Below are 25,486 nucleotides of genomic sequence, written 5' to 3' on the forward strand. Positions count from 1 at the left end.
AAGATTAAAAAGTTATATTCTTCAAGATATCCACTTCATCCTCATGTATAATAACAAAATTTGGCAGCTATCCAAATGGCCAACAATTGAAAATGTAAATTTTATTGACTTTGTTCAGTGTATATTTTGCCAGCCATAAAATAAAATTGTTGAGAATATAAAGCAAAATTTTAAAAATATTTAAACTAAAATGTTAAGTGATGAGAAAGCGAGAATGATAAGATTTTCCAATTCCTCAAAAGTCACTGTTTAATAATTGTCCCACAGAGGCATCTTATACAGCATATCCAGGGCCACATTTCCACCTCAAAATTGCTCTTGTTTCTGTATTTCTTGTTTTGTTGAACTTTATCACTATAAACAACAAACTGAGAATCTAGACACTTTGGGTTTAACTTTAAGGTTTCCTTCTCTGACAACAGCTACTATCGCCATTCTCCATTTCTGGAACCTATCTCCTATAGTCTAGTCCTCACCACTCTGACTTGCCAACTAAAGTAGGCTCCTTGATGTTCTATCTGTCCACCTTCAAGTTCTCCCTTCTGTAACAAATATATTCTACTAAAACTGAAGAGCAATCATGTCAGTTATCTTCTTAGAAGTATTGATGGCTCTCTACTATAAAAACTCTCTTCATGAGATAAATGATGAAAATATGAACTTGTATATTTTTCCTCCAGATGTCAAGTGAAAAATTTAAGAGTGGAAAGAGAGTTTGGGTCTTTTGGTAACAATAATAATGGGTTTATTAAATTAGGATCAGTTGTGATATTGAAGGCATAAGGCATAACTGCCTGTGTAGAAGCTTTGACAGCCTAGTCCATGTAATCTCATTTTTTAAAATGGAAGTTACAAAATCGAATGTATGGGTGATTATATTTGAATGCACATAAAGGTATCAGAGAAGGCAATGGCACCCCACTCTAGTACTCTTGCCTGGAAAATCCCATGGACGGAGGAGCCTGGTAGGCTGCAGTCCACGGGGTTGCTAAGAGTCGGACATGACTGAGCGACTTCACTTTCACTTTTCACTTTCATGCATTGGAGAAGAAAATGGCAACCCACTCCAGTGTTCTTGCCTGGAGAATCCCAGGGACGGGGGAGCCTGGTGGGCTGCTGTCTATGGGGTCGCACAGAGTCAGACACGACTGAAGTGATTTAGCAGCAGTAGCAGTAGAGATAGATATGAGAACATACATACGAGTTTATTAACAAAAGATGTAGGGAAAATTGTTTTTAAATTTGTATACCTAATTATTGAGTCAATAGTTATGATAAACATGTGAAGATTTATTATTATTGTTGTTATTACTATTATTTATTTAACAAATATTTTAAATAAATAGAGCCAAGCGTATAAGAAAACACGTAGAGTACTGGTGACATTATGTTACTGAATTAAGTGTGAGTGGGAAGAGAAATGTTTACTTACATTTCATATTACCCAGTTCAATTCTATGGGCCAGAAATGATAAAAGGATTTAGGGCAAATGCTCTGTACAGAATAGACAATGTACATTTGGCTGGACTGTAATTTAAATTACAGTGATTTTTTCTTAAACACCTAGTAGTTGCCAGACAGAGTAGGACAGTTAATAACTTAAAAATTTTTTTTAATTGGTATTAATCTGTGACCTATGTTAAAGTAAAGGATAATTTCAAACATGTTGCATTTCCTCATTTTTAACATAAGAGACAAAGTCTTGAGAGACTTTGCTCAGCAATGGGTAGAAGGAGTTAGGTGTGGAAGCTTGTGAATTGAAGCAAATAAGATAATCTCAACAACCTTCAATCCTCCTTGAGAGTGACAGAAAGAGTAAAAGACTCTTTAGATTGTACCTAAATTCACATAAACAGAGCTTGAACATCTGCTCTTAGGGAGGCTACAAGCAAAAATTGATTGGGTGCACAGTTATCATTTGAATCTGCATAAGGATTAAAACATTTAATCAATAGGTATTGAATAAGTAATTTGTACATGGTCTGCTAAAGGAGAAATATGTTGCTGGCATATTCTTTTAGAAAGGTTAAGTATTGTCTTTCTCAACCACTTTCAAGAACAATTAAAATTTTAATTAACAGAATCCTACTTTATTTGGCAAGAATTTTAAGCATTCTCTTAGGAAAACTGTTCCATTTACCATTTATTGCTGGGCCTGTCTGGCAAGCACCAGGGAGAAAAGAAGCAGAAAATCAAATTGCTTTCAGAAAGATGCATCATTCCACTTTTCTTGATTCTTTACACTAGAATTTTTCTTTTGCTTCAATTATTTTTGTTCTTTTGATGACCTAAAATATACAGTATGGGGTATTGAGTATAAATGCATAATTAATATGAAATAAATTTTCATTATGATTTTCGTTTCATGGTTGATATAATTCTGTGTTTTGTTCAGGTTCTACATATTATATTATGTTTTTTTTTCTACCTCTTGATATTTTTTAACAAGACTGATAGGAATGAACTAAAAGATGAAATTAGTAAGCAAGGAATAATTGTATAGAGCTGAAAATATGCAGAGATAAATTTGGTGACTCCATAATAGATAATTCACAAATCTAAATATTTGTTTATCTAAAGATTTCTCAACACCCACCAACCATGTAATTTCTAATTTTTTTTTTTAATGTGACATGTGTCTTGCAGGATCCTAGTTCCCCAACCAGGGATCTAACCCAAGCTCCCTACCCATGCTCCCGACCCAAGCCCCCTACCCATGCTCCCTGCAGTGTAATGCAGAGTCTTAACCAGTGGATCACCAGGAAAGTCTCAATTTTTTTGGGGGGGTCTTTATTATCTACTCTCCATTATTTGAATCAGTTGAAACTCAGTCAAGAATCTACTCCTCAAGAATAGAGGAGGCTCAGGCAGTAAAGAATCCTCCTGCAATGAGGGAGACCTGTGTTTGATCCCTGGGTTAGGAAGATCCCCTGGAAGAGGGCAGGACAACCCACTCCAGTATTCTTGCTTGGAGAATTCCCATGGACAGAGGAGCCTGGCGGGCTACAGTCCATGGAATTGCAAAGAGTCGGACACAACTGAAGCAACTTAGCATATAGCACATAGTTCTTCTATCCAGGATAGAGAAGGGCTTTCCTCTATTCAAATGTCCTGGTAGACTAGGTATCTCTCCTCCCATCTCCAATAGTATCATCTGTGTACTTTCACTGTACTCTCTGGCAATGTGTGGTGATATTGATTTATTTTTTGTTTTTCTTGCATTTTCTAAGTTTTTATGAATTATTTATGGAGACAATTCAATTAAAGATTATTCATACTTTATCACATATTTATTTACAATGAATTATTTATGGAGACAATTCAATTAAAAATTATTCATACTTTATCACATATTTATTTACAATTTACATATCCATTTACAATGGATACGTGATACTATATCACATATCCATTTTTGTTCTTCATTTATTTGTGCATTTCTGGTACCATTTTCCATTTTCCTTCTGTCTGAAGACATCTCTCAGTGTTGGGTCTTTACTGTGGATCTAGCTGGCAAATATTTTCTCAATTTGTGTTTGCATTGGAGTTTCTTCAGTTTGCTGTCACTCTTAAAGAATATTTTTTCTGGGTATAGAATGTGAAGGCAGTTGTTTCGTTTTGATGCTTTCCCCTCAGTACATTAAAGATATCAATCTGTGATCTCCAGGTTTTCTGTATTTATCTTGTAAAGTCAGCTTTCAGTCTTGTTGCTGCCCTTTTGATGGTGAGATGCCCTGTTTATTTGGCTATTTTTAAGATTTCTTTTTAGAAAGATTTTTTTTTCCCTCTCTCTTCAGTTTCCTTAGTTAGTTGTACTTTTGCATCTAAGTGACTTTTCTTTATACTGTTTCTGGTTTCAAACTTCTATTGGTAGATTGATGTCATCCATTGGTTGTAGAATTTTTGATGCCATTATCTCTTCAAAAATTGCATTTTCCTTGTTCTATATCTCTTCCTTTCTGTGACTAAAATTGCACTGTGGTACAACTTAGAATATTTGTGTATCACCCATACTTTTTCTTCATGCTTAAATCTGGATATAGTCTATGAGTTTATATAGTCCAACTAATTAATCTTTCTGCCATGTCAGTTCTTCATCTTAATTACTATATATTTTAAGTTCTAGGAATTTAATTTTCTTCTTTTCTATTGATTCAAGTTCTCTGGTGAGAATGTCAATATTGTCATGTATATTTTATACCATCTTAATTAGTTATTTTTAAAGATCAAGGCTGATAACTTCAGTATCTTTGTCTTTTGTAACTTTTTCTATGATATTTTCCTTTAGTCCCATTCATAGGTATACCTGGCAAGTTTTGCTTAAATTCCAGAAATTTGTATGAAAAATTGGAGTCACTCTGGATGATGTCACCTCTCTGCAGAGAGGATTTACCCAGTCCTCTGGTAGGATGCAGAGGAGCAGAGGAGCTCAATCCAATCAGAGGCTAAATTCACCCTGTGCTGTGTTGCAGTCTGTAATGATGGTTCTCTCTCTGATTTCCCTAAGGTTTAATTGCCTAGAGTTTCCAACTAAATGTCTGAGTTTTTAAAAATGTTTTCTCATTTCTAGGACCTAACATGTAATTTTGACTCCCAAACAATGTGGCATGTTCAAAATGTCTTGTGGGGAAAACTGATGCCAAATGTTGGGCTTGTTTGTTTGAGTTTACCATATCTCTGGGATTATCCAGGCTGCCACAGCACTACTAATCTCATATGTTTGTCTTCCCGGCTCTGGGACTTGTCTCAAACTCTGCTGTCTGCTCTACACCTTAGTAGAAACTCTGCCTAGATGTTGACCTCATGCTCTCTTCCTGAGAAGAAAGAGGCGGGCTGAAAATTGAGATAATCTCAATTAACTTTTTCTTAGGCCATATGCTTCGCAATTTCTAATGTATTCCAACAAGTTTTAACGATTTTATATGTGTTTCTTACTTTTACGTTGTTGTTTGGAATATTAGTTGAGTACAAACTATTTCATCATAACCAAAGCAAAAGTCAGTCATCTGCATTTTTAAAACATATTCTGCATTTTTAATATGGAGAATGTAACCATTTCTATATTTTAGATTATTTTTCCAGGCTTGTCTAAGAATTTACAAAGTATATTCTTTTTTATTCATCAATCTCTTGTTCACTGACTTACAAAGCTGAGCAGCTGACTTAATGAAATTCTGACTGCATGGTGTTTGTTGACAACTCTCTCCTATCTAGCTTAGCTAGGTTACCTTTAGTCATCAGCTCTTTGTATTATATATATGAATTGTTTTATATGTCGGTTTTGGTTATTTTTTGGGAGGGCTCCTTTATCATTTATTGTTACCTGCTGCTGCTGCTGCTAACTCGCTTCAGTCGTGTCCGACTCTGTGCAACCCCATAGACGGCAGCCCACCAGGCTCCCCCATCCCTGGGATTATCCAGGCAAGAACACTGGAGTGGGTTGCCATTTCCTTTTCCAATGCATGAAAGGGAAAAGTGAAAGTGAAGTTGCTCAGTCGTGTCCGACTCTTCGCAACCCCATGGACTGCAGCCTACCAGGCTCCTCTGTCCATGGGATTTTCTAGGCAAGAACACTGGAGTGGGGTGCCATCACCTTCTCCATTATTATTACATAGTAGAGGTTATATTTTGGTGATATAATTTTCCCTGTTAATCTGCTTTCTTTATTTGAATACTGTTATAGATGCATGGAGTATATATATTTGAAAAAATGGATTGCTCCTTTTATTTTTCAGGAGTTTTCTTTCATATTTTAGAAGTATAAATTTTTTTAGAAGTATTAATTTTAGGATAGGTATTCCAAGCTCTTTATGTCCCTCTTTTGCTGTATATATATATATATATATATATATATATATATATATATATACATATATACACACACTACTTGGGATTTTTTTTTCATCAGAACTATAATGAATAAAAGTAAAAGGATTCATTCACAAACTCCTAGTATTGATATGTTTATAGTACTAAATATTGCCTTTCAGGTATATTGTTTTGATATTACTTATTGAAGAGATCAAAATGCCAACATCTGCTGGATCATTGAAAAAGCAAGAGAGTTCCAGAAAAACATCTATTTCTGCTTTATTGACTATGCCAAAACCTTTGACTGTGTGGAACCCAATAAACTGGAAAATTCTGAAAGAGATGGGAATACCAGACCACCTGACCTGCCTCTTGAGAAACCTGTATGCAGGTCGGGAAGCAACAGTTAGAATTGGACATAGAACAACAGACTGGTTCCAAATAGGAAAAGGAGTACATCAAGGCTATATATTGTCACCCTACTTATTTAACTTATATGCAGAGTACATCATGAGAAATGCTGGGCTGGAGGAAGCACAAGCTGGAATCAAGATTGCTGGGAGAAATATCAATAACCTCAGATATGCAGGTGACACCACCCTTATGGCAGAAAGTGAAGAGGAACTAAAAAGCCTCTTGATGAAAGTGAAAGAGGAGAGTGAAAAAGTTGGCTTAAAGCTCAACATTCAGAAAACGAAGATCATGGCATCTGGTCCCATCACTTCATGGGAAATAGATGGGGAAACAGTGGAAACTGTGGCAGACTTTATTTTTTGGGGCTCCAAAATCACTGCAGATGGAGACTTCAGCCATGAAATTAAAAGACGTTTACTCCTTAGAGGGAAAGTTATAACCAACCTAGACAGTATATTACAGAGATATTACTTTGCCAACAAAGGTCTGTCTAGTCAAGGCTATGGTTTTTCCTGTGGTCATGTATGGATGTGAGACTTGGACTATAAAGAAAGGTGAGCACAGAAGAATTGATGCTTTTGAACTGTGGAATTGAAGAAGACTCTTTAGAGTCCTTTGGACTGCAAGGAGATCCAACCAGTCCATCTTAAAGGAGATCAGTCCTGGGTGTTCATTGGAAAGACTGATGTTGAAGCTGAAACTCCAGTACTTTGGCCGCCTGATGTGAAGAGCTGACTCATTTGAAAAGACCCTGATGCTGGGAAAGATTGAGGGCAGGAGGAGAAGGGGATGGCAGAGGATGAGATGGTCGGATGGCATCACAGATTCAATGGACATGGGTTTGGGTGGATTCCGGGAGTTGGTGATGGACAGGGAGGCCTGGCATGCTGTGGTTCATGGAGTCCCAGAGAGTTGTACATGACTGAGCAACTGAACTGAATTGAAAGGAATTGTAGATTTCAAAGTAGTATGGTATTTGATTTTCTATTGGCTATACATATTTGTTTTTATTCCTATATATCCTTTGCTATTATTAATGGAATTTCTTTGGCATTGCATTTTGTGAGTTGCAATAAAGCTCTTTATTGAATGGTTTAAAAATTCTCATACCTTATCTGACAATTTGCTTTCTACTTTGGTTTTAATCCTCATTATTTTTTAAATGTACTTAAGTTTTGCTTCTTGTTTTTAAATTAAGCTATGGAATGATGCTGGTTGGAACTAACAGTAACTTAAGGATGTTCAATCAGATACAGGAAAGTAATGCCACTCTCATCTCTTCCTATTTAATAACTTTGTACTCCTGTTTCAGACCCTATTTTTTGAGCCAAGTGAAAGTGAAAGTTACTCAGTCGTGTCTGACTCTGCAACCCCATGGACTGTAAGCCTGCCAGGCTCCTCTGTCCATGGAATTCTCCAGGCAAGAAAACTGGAGTGGGTAGCCATTTCTTTCTCCAGGGAATCTTCCTGACTCATTGAATGAACCCTGGTCTCCTGCATTACAGGAGGATTCTTTAATATCTGAGTCACCAAGGAAGCCCTTTTGAGCCAAAATATCTCCCAAATAACTTGAACATTAAGTATAATGGTTGTTGATATTTTGTCATATTCCTTAAGTAATCACAGATATACTCTTCAGATTCTAATTAAACAATTATTTTTCTCAGCAGTAAGTATTCAATTGGGTTAAATGATACCTTATGTCTTTCAACAGATCTTCATATTATGAATAATTTTATTAAGCTACTTGATGTGATGATCTATTTATTAAATATTTTAACATTTTCTTCAAGCTTTTATTCATCACATAAAAGGGACATGGCACTGGTGACTTTTAAATATACTACTGAATGTTGCTTTCTATTTTTTGTTTAACTTTAACATTTTGTGCCTAAAAATATCTGTCTGTAAATTCCTTTTTAGTGCTACCCTTGTTAGCTCCTAGAATTGAATATGCTCGCTATATGCACAGAATTGAATCGATACTGAGCTATTTCTATATTCTTGAAAATCTTATACTGTATCTGTAACTAGTTATTTGAGAGTTTTTATAGATAAAACCATCTGAACACAGAGCAAGTTTTGTGAGATACTCCCTTGACAATTTTCTCAATTTCTTTCATTGTTATTTGGACTTATTCAAATTTTCTGCTTTTTTTGAGGCAACTTTGGTAATTTCTAGTTCACAGGAACTATCCATTTTATTGAAAATTTTATCTTAGTGCCATATGGAACAATGTTTTTTAAAAATTTCCATTACAAAGAAATGGTTTATTTCAGTTGTCATCATTTTGTCTTTAATCTTGTTGTTTGTCACATTTTTCCCTTTGGGCATTATGTTGATTAAACAAAACAAAACAAACTAAAACAGAAAAATATGTTCTTAATTTTGACCAAAGAACTTGATATTAAGATAGGAAGCAACATATTATTGTCAGCTACCTTAGTGAACTGCAATGTTAATAGGTTCTTCTTCTTTTTATTTTTAATGATATGGAGCTGCAAGTTAGATTCTTGTATTTAGCATTTCTCACTCTTCCTGATTCCCATTAGGTAGAATATTTGGAGAATAAAAATCTCCTAGGGTGCTAATTTAGGAAATATGAAAAAATCAGCAGAACAAAGGGTGATTCATGCAACCATTGGAGTTTTACACCACCTGTACACAATGACTAAAGAACGCATTAGAGTCCCTGTTCTAAGATGTTCTTTCTGCCATCAAAAATATGTTCCTTTTAATGTGTATTTGTGCATCCCAAGTGTTTCTCTGTCCTGTCCCTGTTTCTAATCTTTCTTGTTGCTTTTCATCCACTGTGGCATCTCTACTCTACCTCACTCATTCTGGCCCATCTTTATCCTTCTCTGCCCTCTCTCCATCTCTGTAGTCAGTTCAATTTGCTTTGCTGGCTACATGTCTTGAATTTCCCTTAAATTAGAGCTGAACTATCAGTAAATTTAACTAAGACTTCTCACTGAGGCTAAATAGTGTATGTTGAGGGGAGATTAGTTTGAACATTCACATTTGCTTAATTCTGTATTTTCAATGTGGTGAGTTGGTAAAAGCATTCCAAATAACTGACATGTGTTATTCCCCTTGACGTATTTCTAGGAATTTTTTTAATGTATAATGAAGAATGGGAAGGCAAAGAACGGAATTTATCGTCTGGAAGTCTCACCATAGAATTTAGACTTCATCAGGAAAGATGCTCTTTATCCCATTAGTATTCTAAAGCCCTTCCTCTCTCAATGTCAAAAGATATAAACTCAATGGAGAGGTGGAGACACATCTGCCATGGAATTTTCCAGGTAAGAATACTGGAGTTTGTTGCCATTTTCTTCTCTAGGGAACCTTTCCGACCCAAGGATTCAACACTTATCTCTTGCATTTCCTGCATTGGTAGGGCAGATTCTGTACCACTGGGCCACCTGGAATCCCAGTGGAAGATTATTAAGGTTCAATAGAATATATATTGGTTTAAATTTAAATAGAAGGTGCAGGGAAAGCTTCTGAGGCTGTTTTATGTCTAAAAATAAAAGTATTTATCAAAGCATAGAGGGAAAATAACACTGCAGACAGAAATACTGGTATTAAAGGCATTGGTGACCAGAGTAGACAATGGAGGCAATTAATAAAGAGCAGTTTGAGATGATGGAAGACAAGAGATCATGAAGAAGAGATTGCAGAAGAGCATTATAACCTCACTTTGTTATCCCAGAAAGCTATCAAGTTGAGACCACACCCCTGATAAAATCATGTTAGCAGTTAAATGAAACAAATAAATATAAAATACAATACAAAGCATAAGCACAATCCACACCTTTAATAAATGTTACCAGACTCTACCCAATTAAGTCTAACTCTAGAGATATTTGCTGTAATTAAGCAAAGGATGAACATTGCAGTTATTTTAGCAGCTTCTTTCTTCCAAGAATACTGTAATAAACACCACAGGATTTTCCAGGCAATGATGTGCAGAAAGAATCCAGAGAGCCCACAAGAAATAAAAAAATGGATGACTTGAGGCTGATAAGAAGTTATGCCAAAGGCCTGAAACTTTAGTTGTTGTCATTTCAAGTGGGAATTATGTGTAAGATGAAGAAGGGGAAAAGCCTAGTTTTCTGTTATGACACTTAATTTTCTCTAAATATTTGTTTAACTTATTTAAAATGAAACTTTCTTTGTGCTCCAGTATATTTATGTTGGGTAACACAATTAAATGTAAAGTAGAATAAAGCCCTTAATGATGCAACCGAAACAGAGATCAGCTAAGGCTTTTTCTCTTAATTTTGGTAGACATGTATCCTTTTGAGAATCTGATAAGTTTTGGACCCTATTTTGTAAAAATGTGCAAATACAACCTCAGAGATTTCACTGACATTCTGAAGCCCAATCATGTATAGCCAAAATAATAACTGCTTTTTAAAGGTAGCAAAAGAAAGTATTTGTGAGTTTCTAACTCCATAAATTTGCTATTTGAGACCATTAAAGTTGACTCTGAGGTTTTTAAATGCTGAATTAAAAAAGGGAATGCATTTAATCCAGTGTCAGTGCTATTTGAAGATTCTTATTAACAGCATAAAGATTAATTTAGCTGATCTATGCTGGGAAAGATTGAAGGCTGGAAGAGTAAGGGAAATCAGAAGATGAGATGGTTGGATGGCATCACCGACTTGATGGACATGAGTTTGAGCCAGCTCCAGGAGTTGGTGATAGACAGGGAAGCTGGCTGTGCTGCAGTCCATGGGATCACAAAGAGTCAGAATGGCTGAGCGACTGAACTGAACTGAATTGATCATATGCCAGAAAACAGTGTGATTTCCATGCCTTCTGAACAGGGAACAGAATAAGCCCTAGGAATCCATGTGTTTTCTTCTTCCTCACTCATTTAAAAACCAGTCCTTGGTTGATACATGAGGGCTCAGATATCAGACTGAGTGCCCAAGTTGAGAGACCAAACACTAGTCGGCTTTTTTATTTACTTGGGGCTTAGGACTCCCTCTTAGGAGACTAAGCTCTTTTCCTGAACCCCTACCTCAAGAGTAAGGGTTGATATCTCTCTTTTGGGGCTTCTTGAAGACATCCATTCAATCCTCTAAAATTAAGCATGTGTGTGTATTTGCTTCAGTCGTGACCGACTCTGCGACCGTATGGACTGTAGCCTGCCAGGCTCCTCTGTCCACAGGATTCTCCAGGCAAGAACACTGGGGTGGATTGACATGCTCTCCTCCAGGGGATCTTCCCAACCCAAGGATCAAACCCACATCTGTTATGTATCCTGCATTGGCAGGCAGGTTCTTTGCTACTAGCACCACTTGGGAAGCCCCAAATTAAGCATATAACTATAACAAGAACAAAAAGTAATATTTATGGTCAGAACTGCTTTCATCAGTTCAATGAGAGACTATTCTTCAGATCTTGGTAATTCTCTCAAAGCTGAATTACTATCTTGCCTATAGTCATGTTTTAGTTAAATAATTAGTTAGCAATTGAGTGCAAGGATATCCGAGGCATAAATATAATGCAGACCAGTACTTCCAGTGGAACGGCTCCAAGGATAATAGCTCCACAATCTAGGTAGAATAAAATCATAATCTCTAGTTGAGTTTTAAAATGTTAGTATTTATTCATTGAGTGGCATGGTACTGGGATCAATCCTCTGCTTTTATCCAAGTAGAGATTTTGTCAGTGGCCTCAATTAAAAGTGAATATCACAAACAAAGTTTCTGCCATGCACTGTGAATTAAAGCACAGAAAATCCAGAAATTTTGTTAGAAATAGCAAGACACATAAACACTAAGAGAGCTTCTATTGATGAAGAAGTCTCTGGTGAGCAAAGGAGGCACCAATAATTCCAGGAAGCAAGTAATGACTAAAACTCACTTAAGGGAAAGTTTTCTGATGGATGATAGATTTTCTTATTACAGCCATTATTTTCTTATTGATGAAGATTTCCTTACACAAATGGGCTAAATTGTAACAGCAAATGGTCAGAGAAACATCAGCCTATCTTTTATCAACACAGTATTGTGTTAAACCATCTTTATTATTTGATAAAAATAATATCTAAGCAAATCAGTACAGAGATAACTAATGTTTTTAAGCTTGTACTATGTAATAGGAACCTATTGTGTATGATGGTTAATATGATAACTACAGTAGGTAGGTCTCTTTTTTGCAGGGGCAGAATTAGGAGATATTTATTTAAATAGATTTTGGAAATGCTAGGAATCTATTAAGAATTTTTCTTTGTTGGAATAAATTGTTGTATTTGTTCAGTGTTCTCAATTATAACAGTCTTTATGCTCTGTCTTATGAAATTTTAGTCCTAAATAAAAAGGAAATATTTCTAATCCTGACAGAGGAAAGGAGTTTTAGTGAGATATTCTAACTTATCTATAATCAGAAAAGCTTTGTAACATTTGCTGGTTCTCAAAAACTCAGGGTTAGTTTCCTCAAACACCAATATTGGAGAAAATCATTTTTATTTTATAGACACAGAGCTACAGCTTGGAAGCTAGCCTAATGTGGAATCATGGAACTTGTATTTGTAAAGACAAAATTTCCTGGATGTAAATTTAATTAAGGACTTAATCTATGTTTTCCAAGAAAAGAAAAACTATTTTCAGAGGATAGGAAGGACCAGGAGACAAGAAGAGCTTAGGCAGAGCATAGAATTGGCTAGACAATACACTGGCAATTGGAACAAGTTATAGGAATGCACAATATCCATTTATGGAACCAGAAAGACACAATAAGGAAAATACTGGAAGTTGTCTGTCAGTGACTCAAGGTATATATTTGGAGTTAAGACTGTCTATTAAAGAGGAAGAACTGAACTGTACAATTTATAGCACTGAGGCAGAATTAGGGAAAGAGCAAGAGAAAAAAATGATTGATGACTACTGGAGAAGATGATCAAGAAGAAAGCAGGAAGGAGGAACTCCTAAGGTGATATTACACGGCACAAAAGTAGCTTTATGGTCTTGGACAATTAGCAGATGCCCTTCAATGCAATCTGTGAATCTGTCTGCTAAGCAGAGTTTCTGAAAAGAAAGGATGGACCAATCATTTTTAGAAATATATGTAAACAGATTATATATACAGTGCCTTATTCTTTCTGTAGAGGACATTTAGCATGAATAGGTATTTACAAAATTTATTTTTTTTTCTAATTTTATTTTATTTTTAAACTTTACATAATTGTATTAGTTTTGCCAAATATCAAAATGAATCCGCCACAGGTATACATGTGTTCCCCACCCCGAACCCTCCTCCCTCCTCCCTCCCCATACCATCCCTCTGGGCCATCCCAGTGCATCAGCCCCAAGCATCCAGCATCGTGCATCGAACCTGGACTGGCAACTCGTTTCCTACATGATATTTTACATGTTTCATTGCCATTCTCCCAAATCTTCCCACCCTCTCCCTCTCCCACAGAGTCCATAAGACTGTTCTATACATCAGTGTCTCTTTTGCTGTCTCGTACACCGGGTTATTGTTACCATCTTTCTAAATTCCATATATATGCGTTAGTATACTGTATTTATGTTTTTCCTTCTGGCTTACTTCACTCTGTATAATAGGCTCCAGTTTCATCCACCTCATTAGAACTGATTCAAATAAAAGCAAAAATAAACAAATGGGACCTAATTAACCTTAAAAGCTTCTGCACATCAAAGGAAACTATTAGCAAGGTGAAAAGACAGCCTTCAGAATGGGAGAAAATAATAGCAAATGAAGCAACCGACAAACAACTAATCTCAAAAATATACAAGCAACTCCTACAGCTCAACTCCAGAAAAATAAAGGACCCAATCAAAAAATGGGCCAAAGAACTAAATAGACATTTCTCCAAAGAAGACATACAGATGGCTAACAAACACATGAAAAGATGCTCAACATCACTCATTATCAGAGAAATGCAAATCAAAACCACTATGAGGTACCATTTCACACCAGTCAGAATGGCTGCGATCCAAAAGTCTACAAATAATAAATGCTGGAGAGGGTGTGGAGAAAAGGGAACCCTCTTACACTGTTGGTGGGAATGCAAACTAGTACAGCCACTATGGAGAACAGTGTGGAGATTCCTTAAAAAACTGGAAATAGAACTGCCTTATGATCCAGCAATCCCACTGCTGGGCATGCACACTGAGGAAACCAGAAGGGAAAGAGACACGTGTACCCCAATGTTCATCGCAGCACTGTTTATAATAGCCAAGACATGGAAGCAACCTATATGTCCATCAGCAGATGAATGGATAAGAAAGCAGTGGTACATATACACAATGGAGTATTACTCAGCCATTAAAAAGAATACAAAATTTATTTTTAAGTTCAGATCAGATCAGTCACTCAGTCATGTCCGACTCTTTGAGACTCAGTGAATCTCAGCACGCCAGGCCTCCCTGTCTATCACCAACTCCTGGAGTTCACTGAGACTCATGTACATTGAGTCAGTGATGCCATCCAGCCATCTCATCCTCTGTTGTCCCCTTCTCCTCTTGCCCCCAATCCCTCCCAGCATCAGAGTCTCTTCCAATGAGTCAATTCTTCGCATGAGGTGGCCAAAGTACTGGAGTTTCAGCTTTAGCATCATTCCTTCCAAAGAAATCCCAGGGCTGATCTCCTTCAGAATGGACTGGTTGGATCTCCGTGCAGTCCAAGGGACTCTCAAGAGTCTTCTCCAACACCACAGTTCAAAAGCATCAATTCTTCGGTGCTCAGCCTTCTTCACAGTCCAACTGTCACATCCATACATGACCACAGGAAAAACCATGGCCTTGACTAGACGAACCTTTGTTGGCAAAGTAATGTCTCTGCTTTTGAATATGCACCACTTTAAAGCTGTTTGCTTTAAAAATAAAATCATCATCCTTGATTGCTTGTGACAGCTATCACAGGTAACATACATATATTAAACTGCTATTTCTATAAAAATATAAATTGAAGGAAAATAGATTTTCAATATAAGGGAATATATTTTAAAGATGAAATTACATATAAAAACAATGCCTGGCAGCAGTCAAACTAATGCCCTCCAGAGGCTATCCCACCTGAAAATATGTCAGCTATCAGAGTTCCTAATATAAGGTCTGACATGTATGTACTCAATGAGTATTACTTGATTAAACAAGTTAATTGAGGAAGAGGATGCCAATATTCTTTAAAGTCTTAGTAAATGAAAAACCTTAGGTAAATAAGCCATCTTTATTGCTTTCAGTAATAAACTAAATTTGACAAAGTCTTCCTCCATGGCACATGTTTAAACATTCTAGTAGTCTATATCATATATATGTTCACAGTTGGCATGTTTCAATTTCTCAATTTATTGGAATGAAATTAATGCCACTTAGAAGATACTGAATTCAATTTTCTTTTTAAGTTGTAATAATTCAAGGGAACAAAGTCCTTCTATGAAATATTACCCAGAGAAAGAGGAGGCAAAGTGTCTTCCTTGTCTCTGCTCACTTATGTTATTGCCATTAATTTTTCTGAATTTTGTGATAGGCTTTCTAAATATCAGAATGAATTAAAGACCCTTGCCTTGATTCCCTCCACTTTATATAGCTGATATAGCTAAGTAAAAATTTAGTAAAAAATTAGTGGTTGCATACTACTTTTGAGAGGACATTTTACTATAAACCATTGTGTACTCTTGATTCAGAAACTGCCTCCTGAGAATTCATTTAATGACTATCATAGAGGGAACAGATATTAAGTATTAGAGTATACTAATTGTATAATAGTATAATAATTGATAATAGTTAAAATGGATAAATATGAAATGCCTCTAAGGTGGCCTGATAAAAATTAAATTGAGTGTGTTTAAAGATAGATACATTACTGTATATAATGTAATGTATAATATACATTATATATAATATATTATAAATATCATATAATATATCATAAATATAATATATAATATATTATAAATATAATATAATATAATCTATCATATATAATATAGACATATACATTACATATATTATATATAATGTATATGTGTGTATATACACACATATATACATACACACATATATATGTACATGAAAGTGAAAGTGTTAGTTGCTCTTTTGTATCCAACTCTTTGCAACCCCATGGACTGTAACCTGTCAGTCTTCTCTGTCTATGGAATTTTTCAGGCAAGAATACTGGAGTGGGTTGCCATTTCCTTCTCCATGGGATCTTCCTGACCCAGGAATTTAACTCAGGTCTCCCAGCATTGAAGGCAGAGTCTTTACCATCTGAGCCACCAGGGAAGAGCAACCATTAAAAATGGTGTATAATGGTGGTTCTGTGTATTAATGAATAGTGTCATTATATATGGAGACCTTTTAAACTGTAAATTTTTGTGCATAAATATGTATGCCTTTTTTTTTCCAAAAGAGGAACACAGATACATCATTTATAAAATCAAGTTATCAAAGGGTAACATGGTCAAATGTATAAGAGCAATTTATCATATTGAAAAATATACACAACACAATATTAAAAAATACAGGTTTACAAAGTTTAAACAATCAGATACCTTGTTTGTAGAAAAACTACATATGTACATGTGTACAAATATAAACACAGAGAATAATATATATGCTAGAAATTGTTAGCAGTGGCTTTCCTTTCTTTTTTCCTTTTGTTTCCTTGTATTTTTCAATACATTCTTGGTCTGAAAAAAATATATATATGACAGAAACCAAAACAATGACAATTTTAATATATGTAAGGATTCATGAGAGAGAGATTAAGAAAGAAAATATCGTAGTAAATTAAGAATGACAAATGCACTTTTCTAATCCACTCCTTTCTATCAAACTGCTTGACCCTCACTAACATGCCATGTCCTTTCATGCTTTCATGATTTGGCATTCAGTAGTTCTTTCTCCTTATCAAGTTTAAGTGAAGGTGACGTCACTCAATTGTGTCCAACTCTTTGCGACCCCATGGAATGTAGGCTACCATGCTCCTCCATCCATGGGATTTTCCAGGCAAGAGTGCTAGAGTGGATTGCCATTTCCTTCTCCAGAGGATCTTCCCGACCCAGGGATTGAACCTGGGTCTACCACATTGTAGGCAGACGCTTTACCGTCTGAGCTACCAGGGAAGATTATCAAGCTTAACCTCCAAGGAAATGTCTACCTTCAATATTCTCAATGTGTGGGATATAGTAAGTGTTTAATATAGATATATTATTGGCTTTGGTGGAGAAGTGGATGAGCTAGTCTGTTCATGCATTGAATATGGCAAGATGGGTAGAATTGAGTTGACACAAAAAAGTAGGAAGACGTTTGACAATGAGATAACTTGAGTCAATCAGGATTAATACTGTTTTCAAGTCAGTAAAAAAAGAAAAAAGGAGATTCTTATAGGGGATTTGGTGTTGAAAAACTTGTAAGAAAACAGTTGGACAGAGAATATGGAGAGACCTACAAAAAAAAAAAAAAAGCTTAAAATTCTAGAGAAATTTGACCATATCTGGAAAAACCTCCAACCAGTGTATATCATGGAGTTAAGAACAATGTGAGAAGCTTTCCTTTGAAGGAATTCAGCAGGAAATGAATCACCTTCTCACATTCAACTTTATATTATTCCACATGTTTATTTTGTTAAATCTCAGGAATTTTAATAATTCTTCTACTATCTGGCAGTGTCTTTAATGTTTCTTGTAATGTTGCAACCAACTGATATCCTTATATATATACCCACACCCTACACTCACAAACCCATGCCTACATCAGCCCTTTTTTATGTGGCAGAAGGCAATTTTATTTAATCATGGCTGTGATTGATAGTTACACATTCACAATTGATTGCTTCAATACCTGCTCATAATCCTACAATATTAAAGAGAATCCCTTAACATTTACTCTTGATGTTCTTTAGAAAGCAAATATATTTCTGTTCCTGAATAAAACAGTGAGTATTAAAGATTTAGATAAATTACACTGACTGCTGCCAGTGGTGTTCCCTGCAGTGAATTAAAAAAATACATTTAACATGAAAACAAGGAACAGATGTTATTTTCACAGTCATTGTTCAAATGGCTCCAGTGAGCTGCATTTTCCCCTAGTGCTCCCTTGACTTCTAGAGAGGATGACTTATGGGGTTTTTATGTCTTGAAAGAAATAGGGTGGCAATGGTGATGATAATTAAACTCATAATCATAATTTAAACTATCTTTCTGAAGTTGTCACAATTCAGCAAAATACAAAGAGACAGCTTAGACTTGAGAGCTCTAGATTAGCAAAATTCTTCCCCTAATGCTGTGCTGTGCTTAGTCATGAGTCTGACTCATCGTGACCCCATGAACTGTAGCCTGCCAGTCTCATCTGTTCATGGGGATTCTCCAAGCAAGAATACTGGAGTGGGTTGCCATTCCCTCCTCCAGGGGATTTTCCTGACCTAGGAATCAAGCAGGTGTCTCCTGCACTGCAGGCACATTCTTTACAAGCAGAGCTACCAGGGAAGCTCTCTTCCTCTAATATTGTGGCACAAAGCCATGAGAATTTACATGTCATATTATTAAGGAGAATCAAGAGGCATTGTGCTGCTTTACATTCCATTATAGTCCATTTAGGATAAGTGATGAGAAGAGTCTTGGAAAAAACCACTCCATCTCTTCAGATTTAATCTAGGATGTAAAAATCCACTGCACTGGATAGATTGTCTTTCAATAGACCAGACTTGAGGATGTGATGAATGATTTCTCCTTAACATCAAAATAGCACAGACACATACTATTGAGACGATCTCACTCCATATGTACAGTGTGATCTAAATAGTGACACTTTTACCAGATATCCACCCTTGTTGGTTTCAAGGAACATCAGCATATAAGGAGAAAGTCTTTTAATTAGTTTAATAACAAATACATGCATGCTAAGCCGCTTCAGTCGTGTCTGACTCTTTGGGTCCCTATGGAACATAGTAGCCCACCAGCCTCCTCTGTAATAGGTGAAAGATTATATGTGGGTTTGATAAATAAGGATTTTTTTCCCCCAGAATAGACCTTTTCTCATGTTATATATTAGACATAAAGTGGTTGTTAAGTGAGAACTAAACATTTTTAAAAAATGGTGTAGTTGAAAGAAAATAGAAAATACTCTTTAGGTCTAGACACATGGGATTTGAGTTATAATTTGCCATCTGAGTGCTAAATGGTTTCAGGAGATTCAAAGCCTCATTTTCTCATCTATAAATTTGTGTAAAAATATATAACTTATAGAGCTGATACAAAGATATAATTGGGTAAATTCAAATATAACTTAAACAAAAGAGTGTATTCTTTTCCTGCTTTTGTCTGTCTATTGCTTTACTAAGCATAACCTTCTAGTGACAGCCCCTCCACTTTCAGTCAGACCTTTTCCTTTGGCTTGAAATATCTGTTTCTTACCACCTTTCTCTAGTCTCCATTTCTTCTAACTAGCTACTTCTGCTTGCTCCAGAAAGGAAAAGTACTTTTTTTCCCCTTGAACTACTAACATCCTCATTTCTGAAAACTTCCTGGATTTTGCAGTCTTGCAGATTAAGACTTATGTTATGAATGTTCCATCCATCCTTTCTCCCAGAACCTGACACAATGCCTTTCTGGTAGTGATGCTTCATATTACACCCTAATTGACTGATGACTGATTAAATGTATGATGATTAAATGAATGAATGAATGAAGTCTTTATATAAAATATCTACACCTCAAGTGCTCTCATATACATTCTTTCAAGAGGGAGGGAGTGTATTATTTTTATCTAAAATGATAAGAGCAGCTACTAATTTTTGAGCTCCTAATATGTAATATTAATTATAATATTACATATAAAAATAAATATAATATCTTTATAAAAGCCACTCATAACAATATGTAATATGTTATGAGTGGCTTTTATAAAGATATATACAGCAACCCTGAAAGCTGAATATTATCTTAATATCACAGAGGAGGAATGCATTCTTAGAGCAGTTAATTGACAATGCCAGTATCACTCAGCTAATATTCACTAATGCTGAAGTTTGAACCGGGTTCATATCTATACTCTGTATTTCTAGATTTTATGTTAGTAACTGAAATGAAGTCCTCAAGACATTTTTTGATTAGGATATGATTCAGGGTGAGAACCAAAGCTAGAATCTAGGTCTTGTGGGAAAAAATCAATAGGAGGAAGTGAGAACAGAGTAAGAGATGGGTATTTTAATGTTAAGCTAGATGGACAACCAGAGGTTACATAAAAAAGAAAGTCAATGACTTTCTGCTAATATATCCCTCAAATCTATATCCCTTCCTATAAATATGGCTCAAGATAATTGCTCTCATTCTGAAAAGTACAGTTCTCTGAACTAAAGACAGGGATATAGAAGAATATCCTTCAACTCCTCATCACTTAAGACACAGCTGGAGGAGCAGGCAAGATTTTCAGAAGTCTTTCTAGGTTTAGTTTTGCATTTACTCTCTGGTGCTGTGGGCCAAGAAAGAGCATTCATTCATATAAAGATGAATAAATCCCTGAAGAGAGGAAAACTACATGATCTCTTGCTTGGATTACTGCAATAGCCTCCAAAAACAATTTCCTGCCTGCACTCTTGCCATTTCATAATCTTTTACCCACAGGACAGCCAGAGTGTTATTTTTAAAATTTATATAATTAGATGATATCACTATTTTAATCCAAACCTCTGTGGCTTCCCATTACACCAACAAACTATTTAATAACTTTGATGCCTTTTACTGGGGCTCTTTCTTCAGCCTCTCTTCTCACCACACTCCTGGCAACAGTCTTCTCAAAGCTTATCCAACCAAAAAACTAAGATTTTCCCACTGTGGGACTTTGCTTGTGCTTTGTTTTTCATTTGGCATGTTCTCCCCACTATTCTTCATTCATATCAGCTCAAATAGTAGTTCTTCTAAAATAATATGGGTTCTTCTGTTTTACTGTCATATAGAACCACACTATTTTTTTCCAGTACTGAAAATGATTTGTAATTATATATATTCATTTGTTTAATTATATAACACTTCTCATTTAACTAAAGCCCCTGATGTCAAGGATATATATTATGTACTATATATTATTTATATTTAATGATATATGTGCCTCCCCAGTGCCTCATATGGTAAAGAATCTGCCTGCAATGCAGGAGACCCAGGTTTGATCCCTGGATCAGGAAGATTCCCTGGAGAAGGGAATGGCAACCCACTGTAGTATTCTTGCTTGGAGAATTTCATGGACAGAAGAGCTTGGTAGGCTACAGTCCATGAGATAACAAAGAGTCGGACATGATTGAGTGACTAACACACACACACAATGATATATAACCATATGCTATTTATATATTATTATTGATTAAATATTATGTATTATTTACTTATAACAAAAGTTTTATATCTATAAAGCCTATCTATACCTATATCTATCAATCTACGGATCTAGAAAACCATAGTTCATGGAAGGAAGCCAAAGACTTTGTAACTATCTATAAGATGAATCAATAATTCAATAAATCAATATTCTGGCATTCAGAAAGTTTTGTTGCTTAGATGAGGTATTCTTTTCTAGGTCTTCTATGGATATACCAATTTCACCAAGAACCAGAGTTAATTGGCATTGATATCTACCTCTCCATCTCCTTTCAAGCTAATTATCACATGTCACAGCAACAAGGCTAAAGAATATCTGAAGTCTTTTAAAGAAGAAGGTGATTAAGTCCACAGTTAGATTGCTATTTATCTCATCAACAAAGTGATGTCCCAATAGGATTATTTAGCAGTTGTGAAACCAATTAAGTATAATGGCAACCCTCTTGGTATAAACACCAGGAGTTTCTCTATCAGAGGAATAAAAGCACAATGCTAAAAGGGAAGAAAGAAACAATACAACAGCAGTGTTGAAAATTTATGATGCAGGATTTCACTTTATTGACTCATCTTTCAATGTGCTGTAACCAAACTTTTATTACATCCCTTTTTTCTGTATGTCTATTAAGAATTTTAACACTATTTCTGCTATGACTGAATACATCATTTACTGAATACATATTAAATATATTAATAGTGTGCCAAGCATTGGTTATGTAATAGATCTTTAACAATATCAAACTGTGGAATATAGTCTCATAAAGAAAAGTGGCCTTAGAGAAAGTAAGATTCTGTAATTTCAATAGAGCCAGCATTTGAACTGTGCCTTAAAACCCCAGGGTTCATAATTTAATTTAATTATTCTCATGTTGAAATTTAATTAAATGCATACTTATATTTTTGTTTTAAATTCTTTAAAATAATCATTAGAGCTTATCATTTTTTGCTATCTGATAATTCCATTTGCAATATTAATATGATTTAAATTCTAAGTTCAAAATTTCATAAAATTGAAAAGTTGCAATTTACTCATATTGTTTGTAATCTAAATAATATGAGATTTTAATATATCATTTTTAATTTAAATTAAATTACAATTTAAATTACATTTGAACTTTTTCATCTGGGATATTTTATATAAATAATTGAGTGCTTAAAATAAAAATTCATTTAAAACATTTACTTGCATTAATTAATTTTAAAAGAAGTATTAATTTAAAAAGACTTGCCCCATTATCTTGCTTCATTTATTGGAATATTGACAGCTTTATTTTCACAGTGTGTATCCATATAAATATAAAATTATATTCTCCTGCTCTGTTACTCCAGAGAAGGCAATGGCACCCCACTCCCGTACTCTTGCCTGGAAAATCCCATGGATGGAGAAGCCTGGTAGGCTGCTGTCCTGGTAAGCAGCAGCTCTGTTACTCTCCACCACTACAGCTGTCTTCAGGGGATTTTTTTAACCTATAAAAATTATAATTTTTTTCTTCTTTAATGAATTTCTATTGGAATTAAGCATAGATGAAGTGTTTACCTATTATAAAGTTGTTATACCTTTGTAAATGTTATAAAGTTCTATTTTGAAGTGTATTATGATAAGCTAAGAATGTAATATCCTGGTATAAGTGTTGATTAATACATCTTTAGCTGGCATTGGTGAAGCAGTGGTTTGAGGTCCCTCTTTCAAAAGCTGTGACTTTTGAAGGAAGGAGAAAAGAAGGTGGTAATTGGAGAGGTACCATCATTATACACAAATGTAGGATGATTAATTCAAACAATGGATGAGAAAAAGAAAATATGTTATATTGGAGCTAAAAATATGTTTTGTCAATTCTCGGAAACTATTTCACATCCTGGTAAGATTCCATTTTAAGGATTACTTAGACTAATAAATGAGTGATTAATTCTGAGGTCAGTGTTGCTAAAATCTTAATTTTGATATAACTATGTAGTGAAACAGGAGAAGGCAATGGCACCCCACTCCAGTACTCTTGCCTGGCAAATCCCATGGACGGAGGAGCCTGGTAGGCTGCAGTCCATGGGGTCGCTAAGAGTCGGGCACGACTGAGTGACTTCACTTTCACTTTTCACTTTCATGCTTGGAGAAGGAAATGGCAACCCACTCCAGCGTTCTTGCCTGGAGAATCCCAGGGACAGGGGAGCCTGGTGGGCTGCCGTCTATGGGGTCGCACAGAGTCGGACACGACTGAAGTGACTTAGCAGCAGCAGCAGCATGCAGTGAAACAACATGTCTCTCTTTCCCCCTATAACAATATGATGAGACTATTTTTCAATCAGGAATCAGGCTGACTAAGTATGATAATGTGTATGAAGTCCCTGGCACAATGCTTGGCATGAAGTAGCTACTCAATAAGTATTTTCCTTTGGCCCATCTTAATTCTGTGAGTCTCACTTAAAAAACAAAAATAGTTTATCTCTAAGATCAAAGTCAGCAGCCATGATTTTAATGTAAGATATGTTTAAGAGCAAAAGAAGATACAGAAGATAAGAGGAACAATGTGAAATAATCTCACTCCATAAGCAGAAGGGTTCTATGCTACATCTACTGGTTTAAGGTACCATCTGCTGGTTTTAGATACCATGGTTAGCCATGACTCCTTATCATTTGCACCCTATTTTTACAAGGTTCAAACATACGAGAGCTAATGAATAGAAAAAAAAAATGTAGGTTGCTTTAAAAGTCTTTTTGTCCCCCTATAATATACCCTACTTTTTAATTCTGGCTTTTATTACCATATAATAACTATATAATATATTTTTCAAGTAACAGGTATGTTTGTATATATTTACAAGAAACTAAAATTCTGTTTATCCAAGAAATTTAGTAATCTTGTATTATGTGAGTAAAGTATTTGTGTTCCTAAGTTAGTATAACAGTATACTGTATACTCTTGTTTTTGAACCATCCCTTTCCCTATATATTATCATAAGCATCTTGCATTCCATATCAGTAATGGTCACTGTGCATTAATATAAAGTTAATGCATCTTAGGATCATTCTGGTTTGTGCTGTACATCATCCTAGGCAGAATTGTCAGCTTCATGCTTGCAGCTGCTCTCAATCTGTCATCATAAATGATAAATGAACATTGGAGTCTTATTTTCTATTGTACATTATCATCACTACAAGAATGCAAGACCAGCATATCTTGGCTTGCTCACGAGACCCTTTATGAAGATAAAAAACTTTACCAGAAAAACAAGGAAAGTTTATATTTCTAAGTAAATAAATAAAGCTATAAATCTGCTAAAGTTTTGGCTCAATAACATTGAAACTTATACTAAAGCTCTCTTCTTATATACAGCTCTCAATAGTTTCAATTATTTTTGATTTCCAGGATCCTTGGTCTCTGAAGTAGAACAAGCACAAATTCTCAAATGGATATTTTTAAAACTTATCAGCAAATATGAAGATATAATTTTGGATGAAACTCCCCACAGGTCCCTGCATGCTTTGTAAGTGAGATATTAAGTTCCATTTCTTGTGGATTATTTTTTTTCCAAGGATATTTGTATACTGAAGAGTCTTGGATGATAAAGATTGTACCACTTTCCAGAGCAAATGACAGGTTTGCTTACAGTTTGAGGAAATAAAGGTAAAATCTTTCTCCCTAGGCAATATTAGGAAGGCCTATTTTCCAGTATAATAACAATGTTTCCCTCTGGAGCACAGAGCAGGCATGTTGCTGCCTACTATAAAAACATGGAGTGTCCTATGTTCAGGGTTTCTCTCCTGTAATGCAACTCACTGAGTGCACATGCATCTATCTGCATCCATCTGGGCTTTTCCTGAGAAACTTTGGGAAAGGATGAAAGTATGTTGTAACACATGGTGTTTGTGGCTCCATAAAAAATAAAGTCCTTTGTCTCTGACTCTGGACTCTTA

At 35.3% G+C, this 25,486-nt stretch overlaps 1 long non-coding RNA gene across 1 annotated transcript in view; it reads left to right on the forward strand.

Annotated features, from left to right (window-relative positions):
- LOC132345755 (uncharacterized) overlaps positions 1–25,486 on the forward strand; it is a 32,413-nt gene that overhangs the window by 3,103 nt on the left and 3,824 nt on the right. Inside the window, exons 2-3 of the long non-coding RNA XR_009495278.1 lie at positions 9,336–9,532; positions 24,939–25,056. This is a non-coding gene — a long non-coding RNA (uncharacterized lncRNA). The remainder of the gene's footprint in view (positions 1–9,335; positions 9,533–24,938; positions 25,057–25,486) is intronic.

This window comes from Bos taurus, chromosome 1, assembly GCF_002263795.3.
Source record: "Bos taurus isolate L1 Dominette 01449 registration number 42190680 breed Hereford chromosome 1, ARS-UCD2.0, whole genome shotgun sequence".
NCBI classification, from domain to species: Eukaryota; Metazoa; Chordata; class Mammalia; order Artiodactyla; family Bovidae; genus Bos; species Bos taurus.